This window comes from Felis catus, chromosome X (assembly GCF_018350175.1).
Source record: "Felis catus isolate Fca126 chromosome X, F.catus_Fca126_mat1.0, whole genome shotgun sequence".
Lineage (NCBI taxonomy): Eukaryota > Metazoa > Chordata > Mammalia > Carnivora > Felidae > Felis > Felis catus.
The window spans coordinates 35,316,467-35,331,371 of NC_058386.1; the positions used below are offsets into that span (position 1 = coordinate 35,316,467).

The following is a 14,905-nucleotide window of genomic DNA, read 5'->3' on the forward strand; positions in this document are numbered from 1 at the left end:
GACTGCCAGGTCGGCTGGGCTGGAGGCACCGGGTCCGGGGACTCTTTCGGAGAGTAACTGAGGGTAGAGGTGGGGGAGGCACCTGGGAGACCAGACTCCAAGAGCCAGGGCTAGGCTAGCCCTCGGCATTTCTTTGTCCTAACTAGGCCTTTTGTCCACCAGTATCCCCGTCGGCCCCCTATACATGGAACACCGTCTGTTAATCAAGAGCCACACACACAGACACCAGGGCTCAGAGTTGGAGCTCAACAATGAGGCTGGAGGAGGAGGAGGAAGAGGAGGAGGAGGAAGAGGAGGAGGAGGAGGAGGAGGGGAGGAGGAGGCAGAAATCTGCAGTTGTAGCAGGCCTGGTGGGATTCCGAGCGCACGACTTGCCTAGGAAGTGTCTCTTTCTCGAGACAGAGGCGTTTCCGATGGGCTAGCTGCGGTGCCCCAAAAAGACAAACTGGGGTCCTAAAGAAGGTTCTGTCGGGGGTTGTGGGCTTGTCTCCCTTCTTACAGACATACAGATCATGTTGGGGGTCGTCCGCCCCTACTGCAGGGATGACCACAAGGCACATTCAAGGGACTGTCCCCTCCCTAACCCCTGCCGCCCCTTCTAACAAAAGGAAGACATTCTGGGTGGCCCGGCCGTCTCAGATCATCCTACTTTGTCTCCCCCCCACCCCAGGGCCAGTGACCCCTTTCCCTTGAAAGGGGTTTTCTTGAGAAGGGGAGGCCTGCGCTGATCGGAAAGGTGAATGAGATTTAGAGACACCTGGGGCCATTGGGTGCTTTCAGAGCTGTTCGCCCCTCTCCAGGGCTCGTCCTGTGGGGCTTTCAACATTAACGCCGCACACTTAAATGACACCGGGCGTCAGAACGAAGTGGCTTCGCGTGCACGGGGTCAGATGGAGTGCTGGGGGTGGGGGGCAGAGGGACGAGGCTGAACACTGAAGATACAAGGCAGGGGGAGGTACATTGTTGGATCCTGCTGACTACACACACACACACATACACACACACACACAATCTTTAGCTGCCCCATGAACTTTTTGTGAACTGTTTAAAAGTGGAGGTCTGTTGAACAAACAGCGGCGCCACTGCCAGCCATAATTTCATTGCAACAAGCTAAAGACTTTTAACTCTTCGGGTTCCTGGCCAAACACCGAGCCAAGTGGGAAGGGCCAGGGAACAAGGGCCCTGCCTGGCAGGAGGCCCTTCTCCAAGGTGACAGCCCAAATCCCCAGCAGGAACATTGTAGGCAGAGGCCATGTTGCGCCCACCCTGCGGCGACTGAAGGCTGGGGACCCCCCCCCTCCCCCACCTCTCTGGGGATGTAGAACCAAGGGGACGTTGGGGGAAGAAACACAAAGAGACTGAGAGGCGGAGATGCAGCGATGCTCATCCCATGCTCCACTTCTAGAAGGGGCTGTTGAAATAGTTGGGGTCTTTTTTTTTTTTTTTTAAACTCTGAGAGAAAGTGCTTCAAAACTGACTTCGCTGACCCTTGGGCCACGGTGGAGAGGACAAATAATGTGCTTTAGATGACAAACAGGAGCAGGCACTTTGCTGCCGCGAGAGAGGCTCTATTTCCCCGTGTGCTCCCCACCCCCCTTCTGCGTGCAGGCCAGAAGCGCCAGGATGCGTGAAGTCACTCCACAAGAGCACTTTACAGGCACCAACCTGTTTCCCTGTGAGCTGCTAAGTTACACCTTGGCTGTGGGGTTTAACCCTTTTTTCCAGGAGTGGAGAGAAGGGGGCCGAGGACGCAGGATAGGGGTGGAGAGGGAAGGGGAAGGTGGGCCGAGAGAAAAGGTCCGACGGGGAGACCGAGCAGTGGCTGGTTTCTAAAGAAAAGACCCAGGAATTGGATTGGAGTGGGTGCCCACCGGCACACCCAATTCCGGGGAGAGACCTGGCTTGCAAAACGCGCGCGCGCGCGCGCGCGCACACACACACACACACACACACACACACACACCCTGCGAAGTAGCCTCCAGCTCTTGGACTGGAAGTGACTAGAGGCACAAGAGACCTTGTGCCTCCCCCTCCCCCACCCCACCCCAGGTCAGACCAGGGTGGTTATATGCTCTGGAAGCCAAGGGTGATGGTGCGAGTACGAGGCTTGGCTTGGTCCCTGGGGTCACAGGGACCAAAATTAAGAGCTGGCGTCCCTGACAAGGGACACTGCCAAGCCTCAGACCAGACAGGAGGGGCACACAGGCCCCCGAGAGGCACCCACCACCTCCACCATTTGACCCATTCGTGCCGTGAGAGCTGCTGGTCTTTCTTTAAAGGCGATTTACCCTGGCAGACAGCAAACAGCAGGTTGAAAAGAGAAGGAACAGTGACCCTGAGCGGCTGGGAGGAGCCAGGGGAGGGAAGGCAGCACCAGATCGCTCCTGGCACCCCTCTTTTTTCTCCACCGGGCTCCTCCTGGCACCAGGCCACTTTTACTGCCTCCACCCTTGAAGCGGTGATCGGTTCAAGTCTGCACGTCACACGTGTCAAGTTCACCGACAAAATGGAAAGCATCGCCAGCAAACCACCCCAACTCTCACGTGGCACGCAAGCATGAATGGTGCCCCTTCCTAGGGTCTCTCTCACTTGGCACCCCTCTCCTCCACCAGGCAGTTTTCCGGCCAGTGGCCAAGAAGGCCTGGGCAGGTTTGTGGGGGGCTTCTGGCTCAGGAGGCTGAGCTGGCAGCAGGGAGACCAGCCGGTGTGCAGCGAGGGCTGGAGACCTGTTGGGGGGAAAGGACCTCCCTCACGTCATAGCTGGTTCTCTGGGCAAAACATGCAAGAACGCGGTGACCACAGCCGGGATCCCAGCTCCCACCCTCATCCACAGGGTGTCCCTGGGCAGGTGGCCGAACCTCTTCAACCTTGGTCCCCTCATCTGTAAATATCTGGCACCGTGTTTTCCAGAGGATTAAACTGCACCGTGGACTTGAGTCTTGCCCGGCAATAGCGAGTATAGGCGGCGTTTAACCCCATTAAACAGCATCTGACTCCACGAGGCACACTGTGGGAACAAGCCCAGAATGGCTGCAGAGTTTCTCTGTGGCAGTGGGAAGGCTGAGGCAAGGACACAGAGGGGGCCAGGCCAGGGAGGGGTGACCTTCAGCAGAGTTGTGTGGATTTCATCAAAGCCCAAAGCGAACCCCGCGGGAGCCCTTCCTGGGGCCGCTCCAAGAGCAGACTGAGTCACGCCCAGCGGCACTTCTCTCCCGGTGTCAAGGAAGGGAGGGGTGAAGAAGTTCCTATTTTAGGATGGGGGGAGGGGGGCTGTGTGGGGGTAGAAGATGGGAGGGAAAAGCTCTCCCGGATGTGCACTGTTGGGGGCGGGTCCTCCTGGGCCCCTTTTTCACGGGGCGGGTAGCAGCGGGGAGAGGGGGACCCCAAGACAGCCCCCTTCCCCCCGCTCCGCCCCCCGCCCCGCGTCCGGACAGGGCTTCCAGAGATGTGGCTGAGGTTGTGGCTGGCTCTGCCCTCCCGCCCTCCGAGAGTGTTGGAGGGGTGGGGGGTGGGGAGGAGCGATCCAGCTTGCCCAGGCGCCGTCTCTTGGCACACTTCAAGCCACGGCCATTGCCTCCGGGGGCGTCCCCACCCACGCCCCAAGTTTTGCATTAGTAACAGACTGAGCTGCGGAGCAGGAGGGGAGAGGGAGCGACGAGGATGGGAAACTCGCGCGGCCCTGACCTTTCGAGCAACCAGAACCTTCCCTGCCTCCTCCCGGGGCGCCTGGGTCAGAGCAGAGAGCCACTCGGGTCTGTCGGGGGGTGAACTTGGCCCTCGGCGGCGGCGGCTAGGGCGAGCGGGGGAAGGGCGCCCCCTCCCCTGCCTCAGCCCCGAGCGCGATCGGTCGGCAACAAAGGGATTTTCTCTCCCACCACACACACCCGTGCTGCTCCGGGCTCGCCCGCCCCTCCTCGCCGCTCCTCCGCCGAGGTCCCCGCGCGGGGCCGCGCCACGGCACACACACCCACACCCTCGCGACGCGCCCCCGCCCCGCCTTCCAGGAACTCCGGCTCTCTCCGGGAGGCGGCCCGACCTCCGCAATCCCCAGTCCCCCCGACCCCGGTTAACCCCTCGGGCCCTGCGGCCCCGCGCGCTCCTCTGGGGTTTCCCCCTCCCGAGGCCCCCGCCGCTGAACCTCTGACAAAAAAGAACTTTGGGTGGGCGCACGCAGAACCCAGGAGATGCTCCGAGCCCGGCCGGGGAACGCGCACCGCACACCCTCTCCTGGCCGTCGTCCTGGGCTCCTTCCGGAGCAGACTGGCGTGTTATCCTCCGTGGACATGCTCCGCCCCCCCCCCCCGACCCCATGCAAGCCAAATGTAGCCAACTGTGAAGTGGGAAGGGGTTCGGGTAGGGGGAGGCCCCTGCAAAGGATCCACGGGGAGAGGCGCTGCCAAACCGCGGGTGGGCCCCCCACCATGCACCCACCCCCACCCCCACCTGGCACAGCCGTGGGGCGGGGCGGGGCGGGGGGGGGGCGGGCTCTGCAGTTGGACCAACGTGGGACACTCCCCTTCTCCCCTGACACCGCTGCCCCCTTGTCCCTTTCACTTTCTTTCACGGTGATGCCACACACCACCACGTGGGCAAGAGAGGGCCCATTTGGAAGCTGGTGTCCCTGGACAGGACTGCGCCCAGGACAGGAAAGCTAGGTTGGATGCGATTAATCACCCTTACTTCCCCCTCCCCCCAACCCCACACCCCCTTGGGAGTGTGCACAACCTGGGGGCAAATCCAGAATAAACGAGCCATGTCACAACTCCAGAGGGGGTGTCACTGCACTGCAATCCCTACCAGGGTTTTGTAGGAATCAAACACACTTAATGCTCCCCACCCCACCCCAAGGAAAAAGCTATACCATAAGGCTATTAACAACAGCTATCATGAGTACACAGGAAGCACAAAGGAACTTTTTACGCATAAAAGATACATAATACATTGGGTCCTGTGATCTGCACCCGGGTTCCTTGCTGATTGTGCGCTGCCTGGGAGTTCTGGGAGGGCCGGGGATGAGGGTCAGAGGAGGAGAGGGGTGCCCACTTTCTTTACAAGGAACAAAAGAAACCCCATGCCTGCTACTCGATCCTGGAACTCGGAACACCCCAAACAAAGCTGTGGAACAACTACGGTGGAGATGGGGGCCCATGAATTTTTGTAGCTGTTCAGAGCTTAATTACTCCTCCTTGATCCGTGGGACTAGACACGACACCGCCAAGGTTAAAATGCCCCGAACAGCACCGAGCAGATGTGAGCGAGCTGGCAGACGCGCAAATGAGGCCTGCCTCCGAGCACGATAACAAGTGACTAATACATTGCATATCGTTGAAAGAAAATTATTTTTCTCTAATTTGCATTTGCTTGGGGAAAAAAAAAAAAAAAAGCCAACCAGAGTCCCTCTTCACAAGCACGAGTCTAATCCTGGAAATACAGCCCGGCTGCTTTAAGAGAGCTGGAAGGAGGGAAAGACTGCCAGTGTTTTGGCGTTACAGGCTTGTTTATCTTTCCGCCTTTCCTCCAAGGCGAAACTCGTTTTGCAAGCAACATTCCTACAGAAAATGGCACACGTCATAAAAAGAGACCAATTTATAGAACTGGCACCGAAGTTCATGTATCACTCCAGAAGCATCTCCCAGCTCCCCACTGGGGAACCCAACTGGATAGAGAAGTCCACGTTGAAACTCGGAGAGGGTAGCCCTGGGGGGCTGGGGGCAATGAACTCAATTTGCAGATATCCTGGAGGCTGTACTCTCAGGGACCAAAGTCACAGAGAAGGACAAGATATGGAATTAAATCAGCTCTGGATGATCCTCCAAACCCTAGAGGCCAGGGCTGTGAAGGCTCCAACCTTGGGATGGGGAGGGGAGCGATTCTGACACCCAGTTTGCCCCAGGACTGCCCAGAGGCAGGCCCACCTTTCTGGCCATCCTGAACCCGCCTGCTTGGGCCAGCCATGCATCTCCAGGAGTGGCCAAGGCGATGACTGCTGCCACCAACTGCTCTCCCGTCCACCCCGGCGCCTCCCCGCCTCCCCGCAGTGTCTGGCCAGCGACCAGGAACTCAGAGAAGGCCTGTGGCTGGTAGACATCTAGTTGATTAAGTCACAGAGTGGGCGGCGCTGTGGGCACACCTCAGGACCCGCACGGTTGCGTCCTGCAGCTGAAGGCGAACGTGCTCTTGAAAACGGGAAGGCTAGGATGTCTGGGTAGCTCAGTAGGTTAAGGGACCGACTTCGGCTGAGGTCATGATCTCACGGGTCCGTGGGCTCGAGCCCCGCGCCCAGCTCTGTGCTGACAGCTTGGAGCCTGGAGCCTGTTTCAGATTCTGGGTCTCCCTCTCTCTCTCCCCCTCTCCCACCCGCACTCTGTTTTCTCTCTCTCTCTCAAAAATAAACATTAAAAAAATTAAAAAACAAAAAGAAAATGGGAAGGCTAAGGGGTGTGGGCGATCAAAAGCCAAACCGTACCCCTGCCCCCCAATCCACCCCCCCCCTTTTGGGTCCTGAACCTACATGCCTGTCTCTCCAACTTGTCTGAGTACCGGAGCCATTTCAGAGCAAGAACAAGGACCATCAGAGCCTCTGCAACTTCCAGAAAGCCTTCAGTTGTGAATACATTGTTTCCAACAAGCTTGCTTAAGGGTTCAAAGTTCCTTTCCCACATCTTGAAAACCCTGCCTGCAAAAGCACCTGAGGAGGACCCAGGTCCACGGATCCTGGCCAAACCCCTCCCGACTGGGTGACACTCAGGACCCTGTGGGCCTTCTCTGCGTGACAAGCTCCCTAAATCACAACACACACACACACATCCCGCACCTCCATCCCAATTCCGGGAGCCCCAAAGGTGTGTGTCGGGGACCCGTGGCGGGGAGGGGGGGCAGCGCACGGTGCTGCTGAGTCTCGCTCGCACCCGGGGACGCTCCCGGCCGGAGAGCGGCGGCCACCTCTGCGGCTCTCCGCGGGCCTGCATAGTGCACGCTTTGTGTAAGTGCCGAGGAGGCGCAGCGCTGCTCGTGCACCAACAGCTGTCACATTATTTGCACTCGCTGTAAACAGCCTTCACATTCCCCCCTTACCACATAGTTAAAGCCAGACTAACAATCCACAGTTAGAGATCAAACCAACAACAGCAGCATTGTGTCTGCCTCCGCTGCCTTCGCACCAAGCCCAGCAGCTGGCAGGTTTCTCCGGAACAAGGGGACCCCCCTCTTCCCCCACCCCGCCAGGCTCCAGCCAAGGCTGGCCAAGGCAGCGTGCGTTTGTCGCCGCTGATTGTGAAAGCAAAAAGAGCACAGCCATTTCGCAGGGATTTCTGTGTGGTTTATCAGCCCTCTCCCAGAGTTTTCTCCTCCCTCCCGGTGGCTTGGGGAGGCGCCCCTCCCCCACTTCCTCAGCTGGGAATAAAGGTTGTTCAGGCTCCCAGGGTCGTTTCTGTGCTCAGCAAAGCGTGGGCTGGCCTGCCCCCCGGGCCGGGCTTGGGGTCGGGGCAGGGAGGCCTGCGAGCTCTCCGGGCCTCTGCTCTGCACTTCCCGCGGCCCGCGCGGCCCCACTGCCTCCCGTGCTTCGAAAATTGTCCAACTCCCTGAATACTTACTGGCCGCCCCACTGATCAAAATGTCTCCTTTATGATTTTTGGTTAAGTCGAACATTTCCATAATCGTCATTATTAGCGCAAATTACACGCCTAATCGGTCCTTAAATAGATTTTAATTAAATAATCATACAAGGCTCATTTTATGACTTAAGAAAGGCATTACTTTTCGTTATAAACTTTCCACCAGGATATAGACTAACGATACCAGACAAATACTTATTCTTTGAAAATCACCAGTAACTGATGGGCAGAGTATCATGAAATGATACTGTTTCACCTTCTGGAATCCAAGCAGAGACCAGACATAGCTACATCTGCGCAACTTTCCTCCTGAGAAGGGGAGGGGGGGGGTTTCCCCTGCACAGCATTACTTTTGTTGTCTTCCCTTTCAGGCCAGTGGAAACAACCCCCCAAAGCCACTTTCCCTTACCCATCTGAAGAGATTTCTCCAGCTGGACGTCTCTCTTAGAGACCACTCCTCCCCCCCCCCCCCCCCACCATCCATCCGCTTTCCACCCTTTGGTCGGCTCTCAGCCTTGGTGCAAAGCAGGCAGGCCGTGCTTGTTAAATGCTGTGTAAAATGCTGTTAATAAAATAATAAATACAAAGGATGGAGGCTGCTGGTTCCACGGGTGTTTTGACTGGAAATGCCTTGGCACTTGTCATGTGTTTATGGGAGGGCAGACAACTCCAGGATTTACATAGTTTGGACATTTCTGTACTTCATTTATTCTGTCCTAAATGACGCAGGCCTAGAGCTATTTCAAGTTTGCATTTGTACAGAACTGTTAAGTGCCTAAGAGCTTCTCCAATTAGACCAAGTTTTAAATCAGACCCAAAGCTGGACCGTCCCTACCCTCTGACTCGCCCCTCTGCCCCTGCTGCGGGAGAAAACAAACACTCTCAACAGCAACCCCCTGTCCCCGCTCTCCCCACCTTCACCCCTTCTGGGGGGCATTTCCAGTGTGGAAATCATGGCTGTGACGCGCACCCTGGCCACACTCTACCTCGAAAATAGTGAGCTGAGATGCGGGGGGGAAACTGCTGGCCTGGTAAAACCCACTGTTCACAAAACAATGTCAGCAAAGGCTGGAAGGCATTCTTTAGAGAGGGACCAGGGATTCGTGCCTACTGAAGCTCTTTCAGCACAAAGGCTTTTAGGGGAAGAAGGGAAAAAGAGGGAGGAGGGGGGGGGGGGAGGAGGAGAGAAAGGGAGGGCTCCTGTTTCAGAGCAAGCATCCCCTGAGAGTCAAGAACCAAGTGTAGCTTCAATCAAACGCTGACTTCCCCTCTGGGAGTCGAGTAGGAAACCTGATCACAGTAGCTTACTACGGCCTGGATCCATACAGGTCTGGTTTTCTTCTCATGCTGGTAATTTTTTAAAATACATATCGATATAAAAAAAAAAAAAAAAAAAAAAGAAGCAATCCCTGGCAGACTTTATTGAAAACCACACTGAGACCTCGTAACATCCGGACTTAATCCCTATCAAACAAACCACAGCACCTCTGGCCTCTGCAGCAGGCCACCCCCTCACCTCTTCCAACCAGGTCTCTCCCCTCCAGCCACTGGCTGGCTGTTCTCTCTCCTGTGAAAGAGCAGGACGGGAAGGCTTGCCAAAGAGCACCTAGATACCGGGTTCTGGAATCAATTCCTAACCACATAGTGATCCCACTTAGGGGCAAAGAACTGCAACAAAAGAGGAACCCACGGGGGGGGGGGGGGCAGGCCAGAGGAATATCCTTGGGAGGGGAATTTAAACCTGCATCCTTGGTCCCTGGACACTGGCTTGAGCAGGTCTCTGGGGCGCGCTGGGGCAGCAGGGAAAAGAGTAGCAGCCTATAGGAACAAGACCAGTCATTCAAAGCAATCCCTAATCCTCGGGGCCTACTATGTGCCAGGCAGTCTTCTTTGATCCTAAAGGTGGATAATTATTCCCAGTCTTACAAATGAAGAAACTTACTGAGGCTCAGAGGCCATAAATAACTTGCCCCCAAGGTCACACAGCTAGTAAAAATGGGCCACGGTCAAACTCAGTCCTGGAGTTGCGGAGAGGAGTACAGGGGGAAAGCGTTTAAACACCTTTGCCACTCAGGCCACAAGGAGACTGGAACCCAGTTTCTCCTACACCCAGGAATCTCTTGGCCCAGTTGAAGTCTTTCCCAATTTCCCGACTCCCCCCACACCTCCCTACACTGGAGGAGCCCAGAATAGGCAGGGGGTAGGGGGGGTCGCTCCTCCCAGATCTCTGCAAAAAAAGCGCTGACTCCTGGTACTAGAACTGGGCCCGCCACCATAGTTGCCACAGAAAGCAATAAATCACATTATCTAGATAGAGCAAGAGCCCTTTGGAAACAGTGCCTACACCTACCTTTCCCAGGGTTTTTAAGGTAAAACCTCAGGGACCAAAGTGGGATGGGGGAGGAAATTAAAAGGGAAGTGGCTTGCAAGAGGCGGAGCCCTACTGGACTCCCCCCCCCCCCGCCCCCCGGGGGGGGGGGCGGGTCCCCACAAAAAGCCCAAGCCCGCCGACAAGCTGGGGACTGGTTGATCTTTCATTTTCCCAACTTCTCATCCCAGAAGCGGGGGTGGGAGCCTAACATCCCCACCCCACCCCTTCCCCAATTTCCAGATCTGCTCCAGGCTTTCAGATGCTCCGGGAACTCCCCACACCCGACGACACAGGCTCCACAGCCTCTAAGGCCGAGGGCCATCTCCTGCTCCGCTTCGGGGCGACCGGGGAAGGACAGGGGCACCGGACAGCCGGCTGCCCCTGCGGGCTTCCCGACCCCGGACCGGTTTCTCCTCCAAGAGGCCGAGGCTCCGGATGTGCGAAATGGCTCCAGGGGCGACTGGGCGGGCAAGGGCCTCGGCAGCGGGAGGGATCGAGGCAATGGCGGCGCCGGGTCCTCACCCCGCTAGCCAGCCGAACACGCCCCCGCCGCCCGCCGGCCCCTGGCTCCCTGCCAGTGGCTTTCTCTTTTTCTCTCTCTCTCTTCTCTCTCTCTCTCTCTCTCTCTCTCTCTCTCTCTTTTAAACTTTTCGGCGTTGGCGATTGGGACAGGGTTTCCAGCCTCCTCCCTGTCCCGGCCCCCTAACTCGGTGCAGGTCCGTCCAACCCCCGCCCCCGCACCACGAGGCAGTGGCCCGGGCCGACGCCTCCCCCCCACACCTAGAGCCACCTGGAGCGGGCGGCTTCCCGAAGCGATCGGCATCCGGTAGAGCCTGGGACTACTGCGACCGCTGCGACCGGGGAGGAACTCCCGCAGCCTCCAACGGTCCGGGCCTGGCCGCTGCGCGTGCAGTGCGCCCCACACCCGCGCGCTCTCGGAAAGAACTTCTGCAGGGGGGAGGGGAGGGGAGGGAGTGGGGCGGGCAGGCCTGTGGGTTTGTTGTTGTTGTTTTTTTTTTTTTAAACTCTCCAGTGGCAAGAGTTTTGGGTGTCCCTGGCACGAGAGCCAGCGCTCGGGTAGAACAATAGAAATGGGGGCTTGCCGGAAATGGTGCAGGAAGACCCCCCCCCATAACCCTATAAACCTCTCCTCCCCTTGTCATTTACTGTTGGCATTAAAAGACCCCAGTGCCTTCAATGCAATGGTGCCTGTTTATAACTTTTCCCCGCTGGGTCCCCATACCCTAAACAAGTCCCCCTCCTCACATTATGAAATCGTAAGGGCAAAGATCGCTCCCAAATCTGTGACCTCTGGGAGCTCTTTGCCACTTTCACCTGCTCCCTCCCGGCACCCCAACCTGACTCACCCCCTCCCCCCAGTAGTTTCTCTGGTTTGCACCTAGACAATAAATTTAGTTTAATTTAGCTTCCGGTCTTTAATTTTAGCAGGTCTCCTTTTTGCATGCAAATCAATATGGCAATTACCATCTAAAAGCTCGCCCAGCCCCGGGTCAATGTAAATTGATCATTGTCCGCCTTCCACAAAATAACACCGGGAGTCTGTGGTGCATAATGAGATTATACTGGAAACTGTCTTTTAGATCACAAATTATATTTTATGCTGTCAGGATCTTCTAGCGGACTTCCCCGCTAGTCTAATCACAGGGAGCCGAGCCCGTGGGTGCGGAGGGGCAATGGTTGGCTTGGGGACACATGGCTCTAAAAAAATAACCAAGTGAGGGACCCCCATTTCCGAGACCCTCGGCTGGAGACCGGCACAGACGAGCTTGTGCTGGGAAAGGGGGCCTTCTACAGAAATATCGCGGAAAAGCATCGTTCATTAATCCCCATCCAACACAAAGTCAGATACCCCTTCCGGAGGAACACGTTGTAGACAACCAGCAAAAGCCGTCGGGCCGGGCTGGTGGTCGGGGGAAGTCTCGGGCCAAGTGCTCCAGACGCAAGCGGCTTGGCTACCATCGGAGGCCATCTACTCCTGCCCCGGCAGCCTCTCAACGGCGCCGCCGCCACCTAGGCCCCAGCAGCGCAACCAGCTTTTGCAAACAGACGGAATCCCGCGGGCCGTACACACTGGCAAAGCAGCTGGGGCGGGCCGTGGCCGGCCTCGGCCTCCCCTCCCCGAACCGTGTGAGCGGGCGGCCGAGGCCTCCAAGCAAGGATAAGGTCCTTTCTCGCCGAGAGCACCACTCTCCCGCCCCTCTGCGGCCCCCAGGGCACGGGTGTGACCCTGGGGCCTAACAAAGGGCCTTCAGAGTTCCTTTCGGCCCCGGGCGGGCGGGGGAGGGGTGGGGCCAGTGGGGAAGGGGTGGGGCTCGCCGGCCGAAGTGGACCCTCGAGGTCCCCCATCCCGCCTCGCCGCGCCCCGCGCCCTCGAGGAAAACCGCCTAGGTGGCATTGTCAGGGCTGCCGGGCGCTCCAGAAGGCCGTCCTGGAGTTCGGGAGGCACTGCGGCCTGCAAGCCTCCCGCCCAGCCCGCGGCCCAGCCCTGCCCCGCCCGACCCGGCGCGGGCTCCACCCGAGTGCGGTCTTCCCAATAAAAGCTGGAATTCCCGGCTGGGCTCAGACAAAGAGGGACCGCGGCAAATCGACGCCGCGGGCAAACCAAACCCTAGCCTAGTTTACGTGCGCGTCTGGGGTCACACAGGCGCCTGCTAATCCACCCTTACACAGGCCGTCCCCGCAAGGTCTCCTCCAGGAGAGGGGGAAAAAAAAAAAAAACCCTAAAGCATGCCAATATGAAAGCCTACCTCCCCTTTATTCCTCCCGGAGGCCGAACTTCGCACTTCTTTCGGTTCTATCTTTATCAGTCCACCAGGCTGAGAGCCACATTAGCAGACAGGACTTCAGAGCAGTGCCACCACCCATTCCTCCTGACCCAGAGCTGAAAGCTACTCCTCTTTTTTCCTCCACCTTCCATCCACTCAAGGTCAAGAACACAAAACCTCTTAGAAATCCTCCTACCTGCTCAACACACGCCCTCTCCCCTGCTGCAGAAGCGAAGAAACTATAACCCAAAGTGATAGTAGTAAGCGAGGGCCATCCACCCTTAAGCTAGGCCACTTTGCCCTCAGTTTCCTTCCAGCCAAACGACTCGCGGATTTCCCTGTGAATGAGTGCAGGAAGGCGGTGGTGCGGCCCACACTTGGGTGCCCACGGAGCTCCTGCCCGGCAGGAAAGTCCACAGTCAGGCAGTGAGGCGTTTTTGTCATTCAGCCTGTGTGTCTAAGCACGGATGTGTGCATATGAATGCTTTTTGTGTTTCCAAGTGACCCTCTTCACACCTTTAAATGGGCTTTTGTCTCTGGAACGCACTGACAGAAATTCTGCCCCAGTTTCCAGCTCAACAGAGTCTGGGATTTTCTCTTAGGATATCACTATAGGTGTCTGTATTTGCATACCCGTGTTTACATTCCTCTCGGCCAGTTCTTTATCTCTTCCGTATCTCTTGTTCCATGTGGGCATCGGAGCCCAAGTGTCTTGATTTGTCTCACCACTTGTCATCCAGGCGCACATCTTAATCTGAGCATCCCTGTCTAGCTCCTACACCTCCCCACTACGTACAATTCTAGCTTTGCCAGTAATGTGGCCCATTCCCGGGCTACACCAATATGGGTTTGCAGTTTAAATGGAACTAGAGGATCCCCTGGACCACAAACCCTACAAGGAAGAGGGTGGGGAAGGAGGCAGAGGTGTGCTAACTAATGATTCATTTATACACAGGGTGACCCACCCACCAATTTCAACCTCTAGAAAGAACTAGACCACTGTCTGCAAAGTTATGTTACATCCTCAGATGGGTTCAATATCGACCCCATGTATGTGTATATATGAATGATCGATCTTGTACACATCGCAATCCAACTCCTGTTTAGAGGCTGTCTCCTTGCACGTATCTGATCCTAACTACCCACAAGTTCATGGTTAAGGGTGCGTCTATTTATACAGACAACCCAAGGACCTCTATGCTGTGTCCAACGCATACCTGGACACACGGGGCCTGACATTTCAGCCTCAGGTCTCAGGTCTGCAGCAGTCTTGGTCAGAGGCCCCACCCCACTACAGCTCAGGGCCGACCTTCCTATTACTAGATGTCTGCATGAATTCTCTCTGGGAACGCTGAGGTCTATATCTGCATTTCCCAAACTCAGTTCCTTAAGTGAGGGTGCCCGCTATGTGTGTTCACACCTCATTCCCACTGAGAAGTCCTGGGTCAAATTAGATCATCCAGCAGCTACGTTTGGTTCGTCCAAGAATCGAGTCCAATGCACCAGGATGTGAGCGTGCGTGCACAGAAGAGAAAGGAAAACCCTAGGCCCAGACTCCCGCCCCGCCCCCTCTCCCCCCCGGGGGGTGCTACTCTGCCTCCAGGAATTTCTACTAGGATCTTTGCCCCCACACCCCCATTACACTCCGTTGCCTTTAAAGGGTTAAGAGAAATCCTCACAGCCTTCCCTCCACCCAGCTCGCAGAGCCCGCAGGCTTGCTCGCTCACTCGCTGCTCACGGGAGTCTGCCGCCGCCTCCGCGGCCCGCCCCCCCCCTTTCCCGTCCTTCAGCCGGGAGGGAGCCTGCATGCCTGTCTAGACCGATCTATCACAGGCACACCAACAACACCCGCGAGAGCGCGGAGACCCTGCCCAGGTCCCCCTGCTCGCACGGTTCCCGGCGGGCAGAACCCGAGGAGCGTGACCGCGCCTGCGGGGTGGGGGTGGGAGCCTACCCGCGCGGGCCGCCCCGAGCGCACCGCGGGTTCTCGCCGGCCCTGGCCCCGGCCCCCGGCGCTCCCGCCAGCCCGGCTGCCGGGGCAGTCACAGCTCTGCGCGCTGGGCAGTCCTATTTTTATCTTGTCTAATCCCAAACTGGGCGGGGAGCACAGGCGTCGTGCTTAGAGAACAAGAGAT

At 57.2% G+C, this 14,905-nt stretch overlaps 1 protein-coding gene across 13 annotated transcripts in view; it reads right to left on the reverse strand.

The window, feature by feature from the left end:
* BCOR (BCL6 corepressor) overlaps positions 1-14,905 on the reverse strand; it is a 113,677-nt gene that overhangs the window by 25,023 nt on the left and 73,749 nt on the right. The window contains exon 1 of one of the 13 annotated variants that reach the window (XM_045050455.1): positions 10,775-10,914. The exons of the other annotated variants lie outside the window; for them this stretch is intronic. The gene's annotated coding sequence lies outside the window, so the exon portion shown is untranslated. Of the gene's footprint in view, positions 1-10,774; positions 10,915-14,905 lie in introns of those variants that run through there. 13 annotated transcript variants of the gene reach the window in all.